At 43.6% G+C, this 12970-nt stretch overlaps 1 protein-coding gene across 1 annotated transcript in view; it reads right to left on the reverse strand.

Annotated features, from left to right (window-relative positions):
* LOC145412081 (uncharacterized) overlaps positions 1–12970 on the reverse strand; it is a 156192-nt gene that overhangs the window by 52938 nt on the left and 90284 nt on the right. The gene's annotated exons all lie outside the window — the stretch shown is intronic.

Consider the following 12970-nt stretch of genomic DNA (forward strand, 5'->3'; position numbering starts at 1 on the left):
CCATTTCCTGACGTTCAGCAGTTCTCCTTCGTACCATACATCTTCACATGTAACTACTTCGGCGCCAACACCCACTGTCCGTATTGAATAGCTTACATGTTAGGGCTTTCTCATCCAGGACTGGTGTATTGGTATTAGTGGAGATGTTTTTACGACATGTCGGTGAGTCTTTCGGTAAATCAGTGAGGTCTGTTTTAACGCAAATCAAATCCTTATTCCCTGCCTCAGCCGTGAATCGAACCCGCATCCGTGGGAAGAGCAGGCTTGGCCACCGCCTTGAAATTGTGACTAACACGACTTTTACCAGCTATAATCGTGCAGATAGTTCCCTTTCACAGTTACTTAGGCTACACATCTTACACAGACTATATATATAGTCATATAGGAATTAGTCCCAAGGCTATTTCCCAGTAATTATAACCCAATTCCTAATAATACATGGACTGGGAGAAATCTAGAAACAGGAATAAGAAAGCATAAAATTAGAATTAAAACTGAAACGATGCTGCTGGTAATGATAATGATTATGTGGAGGACGAGGAGGTGGAGGAGGATGTTGTTGATGATGCTTTTATCAAACGACTTTGCATATCACAAGAGATAAGAAGACACAAGGAACAAGTAACAAATATATATGAATAGAGAGTTGGAAGGAAACACCCTTGTCTGTGTTGGTGCTGAAAATAATAATGAAGGTTTTAATGACGATCCTAATTTAAAGGAGGACTCAGGAGAGAGAGATAATAAGACGAGAAAGAGCGCACAAATAAGCGTTAATAGAGAGTTATTGGAAGAAGATAACCTCGTCTGTTTTGTTGATGATGATGTTAATAATAATAATAATGATAATGATAAGTGTTAATTTTAGCCGCTATTAGTTATTTGAAGGGCACATCATAACTGAGGTAACAGGGCAAAACGAACAGCCCAAAAATCAGAAGATGGGGATTAAGTATGAAGAGGGTACAAGTATGAATAAGAGAATATACAGTTTATTCATACAGTAAAGGAAGACGGAAGTGAGTAACCCCGCCTGTTTTGAAGACGTGGTGGGCGTTAGCTGGTTGTGAGTGGCATGTAAGGAGTGTATTGCATGTGTGTGTGTGTGTGTGTGTGTGTGTGTGTGTGTGTGTGTGTGTGTGTGTGTGTGTGTGTGTGTGTGTGTGTGTGTGTGTGACGTGTAAGGAGTGCTTCATTGGTGTGTGTGTGTGTGTGTGTGTGTGTGTGTGTGTGTGTGTGTGTGTGTGTGTACATTTAGTAACATGTTCTTTACACCATCCCCACACCCTTGGCCTTCGCAGTGTTCCCTCCCGCCCCCTCTCCATTCTTCTCTCCCTGTCACACTATCCCCACACCCTTGGCCTTCGCAGTGCTCCCTCCCTCCCTCTCTCCATCCTTCTCTCCCTCCTACGTGCCTCTTTCCTCTCCACCCATCTTCCCTCCACCTGCCTTCCCTCCAGCCAGCTTCTCTGTTCCCATCTTCCCTTTGTCACGTGTTAGTTTTTTCCTTGGGATGGATATTCCCTTGTTTTTTCTTTTAAAAAATCTTTTGGAGGGAGAGGCGGGGGGGGGGGACTGGCTTGCCGGAGGAAATAGTGAGAGGGGAAAGGCGTACACTATTTCTGTTTTTTTCACATGTTGTTTACATTTTCAACGTGCCTTTTTTCTTTTACCTTTCACTTAGCCTAAAATTATTGTCTCTTCATGGTTAACACTAAATTGTAACAATAGATTATGACTAGCATATAATGCTAGACTTAATCTATGAAAAGTTTGTAGAGCCGTAATGTTGTCTTATTCTAATTGTGAGCTGCGTGAAATTCGTTGCAAAAGAACGAGAGTCCGGGTTAAGAAATTGTGAAAAAACTGTAGTTTAGGATACTCCAGCAGATAGTTTCATGTAAGGCTGGTAGGTGTATTGCTATCTGTATTTCTTGTTTACTTCTGTGTATACCCCCTCCTTCCCCCTCTTTCTCCCTCCAGCTCCCCACTGTCCTTTCACTTTTCTTTTTCTATCTATCTAGTCTTTCCCTTTTCTCCACTCCCCCTCCCCCCATCATTTATCTTCCCATTCCTACATCTTCACAATGTTCTTCCAACTAGTTTCTGTTTCTCACAATGCATTCTTTCTCCTCCATCCATCTTCCCTCCGTCCCACCATCCATCTTGCCTTTCCCCCACCCACCTTACCCTTCTTCCGACCATCCATCTTCCCCTCTTCCCCATTTTACCTGTCTTGGGTTTGTGATGCCCTTCCTTTTTCATCCATTTTAATTTTATTTTTTCATCACAAGTATTGCACCATCGTCCTCCCCCACCACAGCACCTCCTCATCTCCCTTACCCTTCAGTGTAAAAAAATACAGGTTCTCTCTTCATCCCTTACCCTTCCTTGTCCTTGTCTTTATGTAAAGTTTGTTCAGTATCAGTATATGTGTTCTTCGTCCCTGTTGTATCCGTTGTTTTATTTCCTCCATCTGTTTCATCCTTCTCATGCACTTTCTGTTGTGTGTGTGTGTGTGTGTGTGTGTGTGTGTGTGTGTGTGTGTGTGTGTGTGTGTGTGTGTGTGTGTGTGTGTGTGTGTACGCGCGCCATCCTCCCATTGTTATACCCTTATTCTTCCCTAACCTCGTTTTTATGTAAGGCATCTTCAGCATTTGTGTAATAATTTTTCTTTCTTCACTTGTTTGTCTCACCTTCCCTTTCTTTTCCCCTACCAATTGGAACGCTGGCTCTTTTCACATGAGTTCTTTATTTGCTTTTTTTTCTTTATTACTCCATTCATTCTGTTCCTTCCCACACAACCAGCCGCTTTCCTAGTTCCTTTCTTCTTTTGCCACGTCGCTGTTAAAGATCACCCCCCAGCCATATAAAATCGTGTGGCTTTAGCAGGAATGAAATACAGAAGACGTCCCGGAGTTAATATTGTGTCCCTCTCCACGTCTTTGCCATATTTCCCACCCTCCATTCCTTACCCTCCTTTCCACTCGCCTCTTCTCCCTCCCTAAAAATGTGGACACTTTCCTCCGCCTTTTCTTCAACCGTATCCAATTCTTCCCATCGTTTCTCAGTTTTAGCTAAATTTATCTCGCAGCTTTCATCTTACAACTTTTTGTCTTTTTTCCATTTCCACTCACTGTTTTTTTTAGTTTATTTCCCACGTCCACAGATGTGCTGCCGTCCCTCCTCATTTCGTTCCCAGTCGTGCATCCTCTCTCTATCCTTCAAACTCGCTCCTCTCTCCTTTCATTCCTACTCAGTCCTCGTTTCTCCTTCATTTCCCAAGCCCACTTGTTATTAGGAAGACAAGGAGAGTAAGAATTCCCTCGTTTCCCTCACACACACTCATCATCCCATCCATGTTTCCGAATTCCACGTGTCCATCACTTCCTCCTACTTTCCTGCCTACTCACTCTTCTTCCTACAGTTATTTCATAGCCCCTACTCCGGTCTTCATTACTCACCTAATCCGTCTCTCTCTCTCTCTCTCTCTCTCTCTCTCTCTCTCTCTCTCTCTCTCCACCTCTTCTCCCCCAGCGCCGCACCTACCTCCCTGCCCATGGCCTTGAAAACAGCTCACCACTGTAAAAGAAAAGGGAGAGTGGCTACCCCCGCAATCCTTCCCTCCCCCCCCTCCATCCCTCAAGTCCTTTCCCTCCCTTCCCTCCCCCCTCCCCCTTCTTACACTACTACATTCTCTCGCCCACTCCATCCTTCCTTTTTCTATCCTTTTCTCACACGCGTTGTTTGGATCATTAATAGATTTTTTGTAACATCCTCTGCAGCCCCCTTCCATTTCCTGTTCTTGTCATATCCCTATTCCATTTAGACCTACCATCCCTCCTTTATCAACCATGAATGCCTTTTTTTTTTTTTTTTTTTTTTTTTTAATACCTCTTCCTCTAACCACCCTGTATCTCTCTGTTGCCTCTTCATCCTCTCATGTCCCCATCCCCTTATCCCCCATTCCTTTCCTCATTCCTGACACACCTCTTCCATTTAGACGCACTGCCCACATGGGTTCCTTCTTGTAAGCTGTTTTTTTTTTTTTCCCCACCAGCTCTTCTGCCAGGGATTGTAACTTCTATAGGCTACGACCCCTAAATCCCTGGTTGCAAGATTTACGATATGAGATGGCATGTCCTTGGGTCCTTCTTGTCAATTTAGTATGCCCTATCTTCATTCCCTATCTTCTCCACCCATACTGTCCTCTCTCTGCATCTTCGTCTCCATCCTTCTCCTATCCCATTCCGCTATTCGTCGATGTTATGTCATATCCTAGTTTTTGTTCGTCCTCTCCACTCATAATATCTCTTCCTCTTATTATTTGCTGGTCACTTTCTTATCCTGTACTTCTTCCTTTCAACCCATTGCGTACTCTTCATTTTTCCCTCCACCCATACGGTCCCCTCTTCCTCGTCTCGACCCTTCCCCTGTAGCTTTTCCTCACCATTTGGATCGGTTCTCTATCCTTGTCCCCCTTCCCCCCAAGCAGTTATATCCCTTCAGTGTTTTTGCCTTCCCTGTCTCCCTCCTTTCGACCCATCCCCTTACTTTATCCCTCACCTTTCATTCCAGTTTCTACTCTCCTCCCCCTCCTCAGTTCGTGGTCCCCTCTCTTGACTTATCGCTATTCTGGACGCACACCTCACACTTGTGCCCCTGGCCTCAACCCATAGCCTCCCCTCCCATTCCCTATACCTTAACCGAGGATTAGACCCATACCATACCCATACTCCTCCATCCCCTAATCCCCCATACTCTTATCCTCTTCCTAGCCCCCCTAGCCTAGCCTCAGCTCCAGACGCCACGCCACACCACCCTTGACCCTCACAACCCTTGTCCTTGTCGCATGAATCCTTGACTAGCCTCTCCTTTTTTAGATGATTTTACAGCCCCTCAAACAACAGTGCATCACCTCGCTGGAACCGGTTGTTGCTTTGCCGCCACAACCGATGTACTGCATTACGTACACACACACACACACACACACACACACACACACACACACACACACACACACACACACACACACACACACACACACACACACACACACACACACACACACACACACACACACACACACACACACACACACACACACACACACACACACACACACACACACACACACACACACACACACACACACACACACACACACACACACTGTACTTACAAGCAAAACACAATTGTCATTTGCTGAGGAGTATCTTTAGTACCTGTTTACTGCTGGTTTATATCAACAAGTACTCTTCGTCTATTGTCTGCTATTCCAGGCAGTTCCTTTACTCTTCTCCACAGCTTTCCCTCCCTCTTTCTCCCTCCTTTGTACCCAGACCTCTGCGGCCTCCACCCCATTGCCTGTGCCCCTTACATTCTGCATCCCCTAGCAATTACTGTCGTGGTAGACTTTGGAGCACCCGTATTTTCAACCTAGCTCAGAACTCCGCTTACTTACGGATCGTAAAAAACTCTAACCACCTCCCTATTTTGCATACCCCACACTCGGTATCCTTTGTCAGCACCCTAACCGGTATCCTGCACCCAAGTGTACTACCTCTCTGCCTAGTATTTTCCTAGTGCCTGCCTCCGTAACCTTGTCCTTGGTACCTCTTACCAGTACCCTCTCCAGTGCTCCAGTGCTCTGTATTCGTCTTGGGAACAGTCTCCTTCATGCACTTTAGCCCGTGGACTTTTTTTTTTTTCTTTGAGACTATTCTCACCATGGAATTTTACCAGTCTCCTATAAAATATGGAGGTCGAGAGAATTTACTTAAGTAATCGTAATGATGAGTCAACTCAAAGGGGTAAAATTTTATTTTATCCAGGATAATGTCGGACAAATTTAATTTAGCGCAGGGGACCCTTGCAGCTGAAGGGGTCAGTTTTTTGTAGGGTTGGTGTTAATATGGCGGTAACTGAATAAAATACGTAAGTGAACTCCTGCCTTTCAGTAAGGTGATATCCTATTTGGTAGCCTTCCCCAAAACTATGCCTAAGTATCTTTTCCAACCTGCCCCACTACCCCTCCCCAGTACCTCTTCCCAAGCTTCACCAGGGGACGCCAAGACCTCTCAAATTACACCCTCCTCTTAATCAAGTCCTGAAGCGTGTGATGGGAGGCTGCTCTTGAGGTGAGAAATGGCTAGAGCATGAAAAGGTAGACTCTCACACTTGAAACATTACGCCAGGGTGTCAGCAACGGACCCGGAATTATAGTCAGAGAAGGTATTAAAAGCATCTTCCATTAACCTTTCAGCGCGATGATTCCCTTTTTGTTGAGGTCTTGCAACTACCAGTCTGTTTTTTTTTTGTATTTATTTATGTATTTATTGAAACTTTTGAAGAAATGTTTTAGTGACGGGATAATCTATAGTAATCCTCTCAATACAATGTACTTATCTTGTTCTGTTGCTCCACACATCATATTACTTTATTTGAGTTACCCCTCATAGTGAACGGGTTAAAAGCTTTCACCATTTGCCTTTGCAGAACGATGGTATATAGATTTTTTTTATATGCTGACTTCCTTTAGGCAGTTTTATTTAATTTAACCCCTTTATTACCCGCCGCGATAGTGAAGCTGACATTGTTTTTAGTGTGTGTGTGTGTGTATATGTGTGTGTGTGTGTGTGTGTGTGTGTGTGTGTGTGTGTGTGTGTTAGCACGGTAACTTCGTAACTGCTCAAGATATCATCACAAAATTTTACAGGTTTGTAGTAGGGGTGAAAAGCGAGCACGAGTTCGAAATTGGTGAAAGTAGGTCAATGTCTGTCTGTCTGTTATCACGATAACTTCGCAGTCGCTCAAGATATCATCACAAAATTTTACAGGTGTGTAGTAGGGATGGAAATCTCTTACGAGTTCGAAATTGGTGAAAGTAGGTCAAGGGCAAGGTCATATTCCGAGCCGCGCTGGATATGTATCGGCTTGCGGCTGGTGTGATTGTTACCTTGGGGGCCTCAGGTTATTTTATTGTTATTATTTTTATTGTTGTTGTTGTTATTATTAATATTATTACCGTTTTCCCGATTTTAGATGGAGAAAACTACCAATGTCTATGCTTTTGAAACCCATTTACCATGAAGAAAGAAATCTGCCTTATCCCTGCTTTACAGTATGGTATATTCTGGAACACAGGATGAATGTCTTTTTGTTATTTTACTGTATAATGTGTTTCAGTAAATATTTATTGTTTTCTTCAATTGCCCTCACCATAGTAAAAGTATGAAACGTCAGGTTGATTTTGAATTATTTAGAATTAATAGACATGAAAATGTGTTGGAATCACAATTCTCTAGTTTAGCTTCATTGAACGTATACGTAATGATATTTCTTCTGTTGACTAAGTTTAATTATTTTTGGTACACGGCGACACGGATTTGTTTTTTCCACAAAATGTGGAAAACAGCATCTCTTTCAGTTTAATCGAACTTTTGAATAAACATTTTTTTTATTTTCTATGCTCAGCTGGTTTAGGTGCATGACATATCGGGTGCATTTTTATCATCTGCTTTCCACTTGCGGGAATCATGGAAAGTAATGAATATGTGGCAGAGTGGAGCGTGACCAGCCGTCATGCAAGGGAAAGGCGGAGCATGATGCAGATGGCGTGAATACAGTTGCTCTGTGAAGTACAGTTGCTGTCTGACTTGTACTGTAGTGTCTGTGTATTCCGTTTATTGTTTTTTTTTTCTAATTAATTCTCGATACATCCAGTTTACTTTTATTCAGTAGGAAAGATCTCGTACTGAAGGGGTCAATGAAAGCTGGATCTTATCCTCCATTTCGAAAAAAAAAAAGTCTTGTAGTATGAATAAAATTGTCTGTAGATTTCAAAAATAATATATGAATGACGTCCGTGGGTTGAAGGCGTTAAGTCAGTCCCAAGTTTTGTCAAAAACTTATGAGATTATTTTTAACACTTTCTCGCAGCTGCATCCTGCCGTAGCGTTTACGTATTCCGTGTTAGTCCTGGGGTCGCTGCTGTGCGGTTGAGATCAGTCGTTCACTTATACAGTCGCCAAACCGTATCGAAACGTTACGAGATATTGCTGAACTCCTTCTCGAAGTCGTGTCGTAAAGGAAAAACATAACGTAGCTACCGGTAGGTGATTTTGCCCATCAGAGAAAAATCCATTACCGTAATACTAGTTTCATACTCATGTTCGATATGATAATGACTCTTCTTAATGAGTGTTTGAGGTGGTACTGAAGTTCCTCATGTAATTGAACTTGAGGACTTCTATTTCCTTTTATTCTTCATCTCATCTGACAGTTTTATTGAGCTTTTGGGAGACCTTATAAACTGGGATAGTTTGGTGGAGATAGTTTCTAGTCCGTTCACCGCGAGAGGCTTCCCCAGAGGTAACTGTATTGTCTGGAGATAAGAAGAATAACGTGAAAGAGACATCATGATAGGGAAGGGGATAATTACTGTTTTGGCAGATAAAAGTCTTCCTTAATTACTGTTTTGAGGTCATACAGAGGTTCCTTAATGCGTGTTTGGACTGATAATTAAGTTTGTGGGATCCTGCAGGCGGTGTTGGCGTGTGTGAGGGCCCCTGGCGGATACCACGCTTGGATGGTTCAGGGGAGAGGAGGTTTGGGGGCATCCTTTTTCTCCTCTTTTGCTCTCCATCTCTGCCTTTGCCTCTCTCGCTTTCCACCTCTCCCTCTCTGCCTCACCTTCTCTACCTCTTTCCCCCTCTTTATCTACCCGACCCCCCTCTCTGTCTTTCTTCTACTCCTAACTTCACCATCTCTGTCTCCCTTTCTGTTTCCTGCTCCCTCCCTCCCTCTCTCTTTCTCTCAACCTTTCCTTCTGTGTCCTCCCTCCTCATACACCCCCAGTCTTCGGTACTTAATAATTTCATGATCTTTCCTTCCTTTGTTTTCTTAATTTTTGGCACCTTTCATTTTTCCTCCTGTCCTACCATGACCTTTCCTTCTTTTCTGACCTCTCTTTCCCTCTTGACCCTTCATTCCCCACCTCCCTCCATCCCTTCCTCCCTTCTTCCTTCCTTGACCCTTCTTCTCTCCCTTTCCCCCTTCTCACCCTTACTGACCCTTCCCAACTCCCTGCATCTCTCTACTCTTCCTTCCTTGACCCTTCCTCTCCACCTCTCCTTCTCGCCCTCTCTGACCCTTCCTTTATCATCTTCTTCTTCCCCACCTCCTTCCCTCCCTCGTTCCCTCCCTCCCTCCCTCCCTCCCTTCTTCCTTCCTTGACCCTTCCTCTATACCTCTTCTTCTCACCCTCTCTGACTTTTCCTTTCTCATCTTCTTTCCCACCTGCTGTCCCTCCTCTCCCCCTCCCTCCCTCCTTCCCTCCTTGACCCTTCCTATCCCTCTCTCCTCCTCACCCTCTCTGACCCTTCCCCTCTCATCTCATCTTCCCCACTTTAATAGTCTAATCATAAAACGCAGCTGATGTGCAGAATAATTGCAGACACTGATAAGCTAAATTTTATTGATTAACGATATTTAAGGAACACACATGGAAATATAGCAAGGACCCTTTGAAGATATTTCGCTCTCAGAAGGCTCAGCCTATAGAATTTTTCAGCTTGGTCTCAGAATGTTATGATTTGGCTAAAGAATTTCAGTTCAGGTTTCTTTTCTACGTTCGTTTCTTCCAACCTTGACCTTTCCACTTCCCCCACTTCTCTCCATCGCACTGAAGGAAATGGTATCTTGAGAGACACCTCCCTTCGTGGGTTACCTCTACCTCATCCTTACTTTAAAAAAAAATTCCTACGTCTTTTATCATCGATCGATCTTACTCTCCTCTTCCACGCAGCCGGGTTGTGTTACCTCCTGATTAGATCTGATACCTCATAAGCCTCTCACTCAGACACCGATCCTTTCTCCAGCTGAGCCCATTTACCTGTCCTTAGTCTTATAACCTATCCATTACCAGTGTGTCATCTTGTATCGCCTATCCATTACCTGTGCTTAATCTTATAACGCATCCACCAATATGCACAGTCATGTCACTTTCCACGTGTTTAATTACCTTGCATTACACGCACCTATTTATTGTAAACTCAGATATTGCGTATTCTACTTAAAAAAAAAGAAAAGAAAAGAAAGGCTGTCACCGAACTGCAAGGATTATCAGGAATACCGCCTCACAACCTTTTCGTCCATACACATAGCCTTCATAGAAAAAGAACATTTTATCCCTTTTCTTGTCATTGTTAGTGACTTAATGATATTGTATTTGTCTGCCGTTCGGCCATGCTTTGGACTTATTTTCGAAACCCAGCCATTGCGGGCATTTTAGGTGGTGATATTTTACCTTTTGATGCATTATTTTCATATTTTTGCTTATGTTTTAACCTGATATTTCACAATTCTGATAAACATAACGCATCCATTACGGTTCTTCGATTTAGTATGCGCCGACCTTATTTGAGACACCCATTCTCGATTCGCACCTGGCTTGCATGGGATATGGTTAATACTGGCTGTCACTTTCGCAGTGGAGAGGGTTCTGTCTGGCGGCTGATCAGATATGGGCTGGCATAGACAAAGAGGTTATTGAAAGAGGCAGAAGGGTAATTTAAAGAGAAAGGCAACCGGAAACGATGAAGCTGAGTACAGTTATAATCCTGACAGGTGATCGTGAGGAAGACCCCACCTCACGTCCCTCATCCCCGACCCATGACTCAGCTGCTACATTCATTCAGGCGACGGATATTCACACACAGACTTATTAATCATTCCCTTTAATAACCCCGTGTTTATTTTTGAAGGAAAAACTAAGGGACACTGGAAGACAGACCGCGTATGCACTTTCCTTGTCATCCAAAAACAAAACAAAATAAAACAGATTTTGAGTAAGGAAAGGGAGTCGGTTGTATGTTTGTGAATCCCGGTAGGATTTTAGTATTGGCTTGGGAAAGGCAAGAGGTCACCGCCACTCCCAAGGATTCTTCTCCATCTCAGCTCTCTTGGTCTCCCCCAACCCCCTTCCTCCCTCCCTCCCTCCCTCCCTCTTGACATTTTATTCTGGTGACTACGCTTGGTTTTTCCCTCACTCGTACGTGTATATCCTGGACTCGCCAACTATCCTTGTAGCTGTCATCCATTATGGCGAGGAATCACATTGCGGTGTCACCCATCTTAGGAACCTTTCATTGTTAACTGTCACCCATTTTAGCAAGTAGTCATGGATTTTTTTTGTTTTTTCAGGGAGTGGTCTTTGTTCACGCTGCATCTTTATAACGGTTCAGATACCTTTAGAAAAATCCCCATTTCAATTTTCGCATTATGGTGGCATAATTCATCCGGTACTTGCACCTGACCCCCCCCCTCCCCACCCCAACTCACCTCCTCTTTGTGTACGGTTTTGACGCTCACCCACCATAATTAAATCCTTGCATATGATCCATTGCGACAGGTGGAAATGTTGGGTGGGAGAGAGACACAGGTTACAGCTTGAATTCTCTATTATCTCTGACATTTCGGGCTCAAAACGTTAGAGATAATAAAGGATTCAAGCTCTAACCTGTCTCTCTCTCCCATCCAACATTTCATAGTTGAATCACGTCAGTACGAGAGGTTTCCCTAAGCCCAATGAAATACCTTGGTAGTTGAAGGAAAATGGCGTGGTAGTTGAAGTAATTTTTTAAAATGACCTTAACATTACAGGTTTTTATGAAGATTATTCCTGGCTCCATCTTTTAGGAGCGGATTTTTTCTAGTCATCATCATTACGGGATGTCTAAGATTTAATAAAAATCAAATGTCGTAGGAAGCCTGTCGCTCTAATACGTGCATGCATAATACACACACACACACACACACACACACACACACACACACACACACACACACACACACACACACACACACACACACACACACACACACACACACACACACACACACACACACACACACACACACACACACACACACACACACACACACACACACACACACACACAAAATAATGACATCATGGTAGCGAAAGGTCAAGCACTCACACACACAATAACCTAGACCCGCTCGCGCCTAAACTCAGCAGAATCCTCCCCGTGCGCCTGACTTTTCTCCCACTCCTTCTCTCTCATTTTTCTCTCTCAGCTCTCTCGCTTTTACACCCACACACCCAAACTCGTCACCATCCTCCCACTGCGTCTCGCCCTTCTCCCTCTTATCCACCTATCTCATTCCTCGTGACCGTTCATGCAGTTGTCTTCACCCTTCGCAGCGTCCCAGCCATCCCTCCTATCAGTTTTTTCCTTGCTAACTAACCTATTGTTTAACTCTCAAATCCCGACATCTACAATAGCTTCGTCAATAGTTTTTTCTTTTTTCTTATTAACCATCTGGCTGTTATACACAAGTTGACTCATAATTCCTTTCAGTACGTTGACTTCTTTTGTATTTATTCGTGGTAAAGTAAGGCGATTTATGTTGCGTAAGGGAGACCAGTAGTAATGTAGGAATTAAAAGCAACATCCATGACTTAATTTCAGCTGTTGGACTTTTTTTTTCTTTAAATTCTTTCTACACCAAGACGATTTTTTTCAGCTTACGAGAGGTCTCCGCTGACTGAGTTAAAATTACCACTCTTTTCTCCTCTTTTTTTTCCATTCTCGCATTCTATCATTCTCCCATCACCCTCGCCCTAAGTATGCCATCCACTCTTTCTTCTCACTTTAGTTGAAAAAAAAAAAAATAGTATTGTGACGAGATTCTAAGGCCATATGGAGCGAATGGAAAGTGAGTGACTAAAAAAGTGTATTATCGTGGGGGGGAGGGGTTGGAAGGAGAGAGAGAGAACATGGTTGGCAGATAAGATAGGTAGGTATGTGAGGGAGGGTGGTGTGTCTTGGAGGGGTCGTTACTCTGTGTCGGGATAGAAGTACCTGAGGATCCTGTTGTCGAGGCCACCTGGATGAGGAGTCGGGTGATAGATATAGGTACAGATAGATAGATTGATAGGTAG

This window comes from Coenobita brevimanus, chromosome 92 (assembly GCF_032717465.1).
Source record: "Coenobita brevimanus isolate Jiangsu-jjx chromosome 92, ASM3271746v2, whole genome shotgun sequence".
Classification (NCBI taxonomy): Eukaryota; Metazoa; Arthropoda; class Malacostraca; order Decapoda; family Coenobitidae; genus Coenobita; species Coenobita brevimanus.